Raw genomic sequence first — 2,423 nt, 5'->3', positions numbered from 1 at the left:
GAGTTGATGCAACTTTGAAGAAGAGCAACTCATTTTGAAAGGCTTCTTTTTCTTTTCAGAGTTCACAGAGTTCAGCACCGAGTTCTGCATTAGATTTCAACAAAGATGGGGAAGAAGAAACAACAGATGAAATCAAATCTGAAGGTAAAGAACTAGCCATTCCCCTACAGCAGCAATTTTCAATTGGTATGCTGTGGCAGGCACACTTGTTATTAATAATGGTCTGGTAATACTTTCCCCTACCATTTGATGATATTTTTTGCTGGTCCAGATGAGTGAGTCACCATCTCAAGAGGAACCCAAACCTGCTCAGGTACCTGGCCTAAATAGATGCCTAACCATTTAACCATGAGAGGATTTGAGACTAGTTTTCTTGGAAGAATTGAGATGAAATATACTCTATCATTTAATTAATTCTCTTTTTAGTTGAAGTGTTCTGCATCAGATTTTAACAAAAATGCAAAAAAGGGATCAACTAAAAAGCAGTGGTCTGCTTCTAGTTAGTTGATATTCCTTATCCTATATAATAAAAGGCTAATATGCAAATTTTCCCCTTGTGAGTTCAACCAACCGGGAGTTCAACCGCTCATTATAACATGGGCTGACCACCAGGGGGTGGTGCAGAATGAAGGGAGACCCCGGCTGGCAACTGGCAAGTCAGGGGAGGGAAGGCCCAGGCCAGCAGCCAAGAGGCCCCAATTGGCCCTGATCGCTGGCCCGGGCTAGGTACCCTACCCATGTACGAATTTCATGCACCGGGCTTCTAGTATATTAATGAGCCTGTTACTGTTGAATTTGTTAATACACTACCTTGGTGTGATTTTATTTGGTATGATGTTTACTCATTATGTGAAAATTTTTAACATAAAAAGCTTGCTATACTAGAGTATAAGGTATTAGTTTATCGACAGTTCCTTCTGGATAACACTTATTAACACTGTTTCCATTTTAGGAAAATGGAGAAGAAAACAAAGAAAGGAAACAGGAAGCAACTAACAGGAATGAGCCTATTGAGGTAGAATTTTCATAAAAAGTCAGATATTAATGCTGGAGAGTAACTTGGACAAATTAATTTTCTTATAAAAGAAGGAAAAGAACAGATGTGGGTATTCAGACAGATAAATAAAATGGCAAATGGAAAATTAAGCTGACTCCTTTGAATCAGTTGTAGGGCGCTTCCATAGATAAATTATTTGTGAAGAGCTATTATGAATTATATATAAATAAAGATTGCTTTCTAAAATCAGAACTATTACCCTAAATACAATAACCACCAGTTTTTAGGGTAATTTCATGATCATTCTGTACTTTTCATGTTAATCATTTAAGTAACTTTGTGTTTAAATAAATATAAGACATATGAGAAAGCATTTTACAGTAAAGGGAGGCAACTGAAAATAGTTATATGGATTCACCATTAAGTTGATTAACATGAGTCTCTAAAATATTCTATTCTTCTTTTAAAAGTACATTGTCATAAGTACAAAAAGCTATTTTGCCACTACTAACCTTTAATTTCCTCAATTAAGATGAAATGTTTTCTTTCACCCACAAACATGGAAGATGATTCCAATAGTAAAAGAAATATTTTCAAAAGTCTGATTACACTATGCTGTGAATTATGTTTCTAGAAAGTATTGTATAATTGAAATATTAATGTACATGTAGCATAATATTCTTAGCATATTACTTTGTTAGCAATAGGAATATGTGCTTACACATTGAGCCAATACGTTTTATCTTGTGAATGCAGTAAATAGATTGATTACTATGTTGCTTCTAATATATAGCATTAAATCTTAGCAAAATTAAGTAGGAATGTTTGGCAACTACAAGGTATTTATCTACATTCTTTAATTGGGAGAGTTGATGCAACTTTGAAGAAGAGCAACTCATTTTGAAAGGCTTCTTTTTCTTTTCAGAGTTCACAGAGTTCAGCACCGAGTTCTGCATTAGATTTCAACAAAGATGGGGAAGAAGAAACAACAGATGAAATCAAATCTGAAGGTAAAGAACTAGCCATTCCCCTACAGCAGCAATTTTCAATTGGTATGCTGTGGCAGGCACACTAACTAGTGTGCCACAAGAAATTTTAAAACATGCAATACCTGACGATTTAGTTGGGGCACTGACCTCTTTTCCCTTAGATTGTCAAATTTAAAAAATGACAACATGACAATAGCCATCAGGTGTGAATGAATCAAATTGTACCTATATTTTTTTGTCAAATCAGCAAAAATACTTTTGGTGCACTGCAGAATTTTAGTAATTAGCTTATGTGTGTCATAAGATGAAAAAGATTGAAAATTGCTGCTCTGCACAACACAATTTAAAACTATTATGTAGTTTTTATTAGGGATACATTTCTCAAGATTTTGCCCTTTAAAAATATAATCCTAGGAGTATTTTAAATGCAGTTTGGA

General features: G+C 34.5%; 1 long non-coding RNA gene across 1 annotated transcript; it reads left to right on the top strand.

The window, feature by feature from the left end:
- Positions 1–226: 226 nt before the first annotated feature.
- On the top strand, positions 227–1,999 carry LOC102256233. The gene is made up of 3 exons (XR_314206.2): positions 227–313; positions 953–1,015; positions 1,923–1,999. It is a non-coding gene; the product is annotated as an uncharacterized LOC102256233 (long non-coding RNA).
- The last annotated feature ends 424 nt before the right edge of the window (positions 2,000–2,423 follow it).

The sequence above is a fragment of the Myotis brandtii genome, unplaced genomic scaffold (genome assembly GCF_000412655.1).
Source record: "Myotis brandtii unplaced genomic scaffold, ASM41265v1 scaffold50, whole genome shotgun sequence".
NCBI classification, from domain to species: Eukaryota; Metazoa; Chordata; class Mammalia; order Chiroptera; family Vespertilionidae; genus Myotis; species Myotis brandtii.
This window is presented reverse-complemented; position numbering and strand designations above follow the sequence as displayed.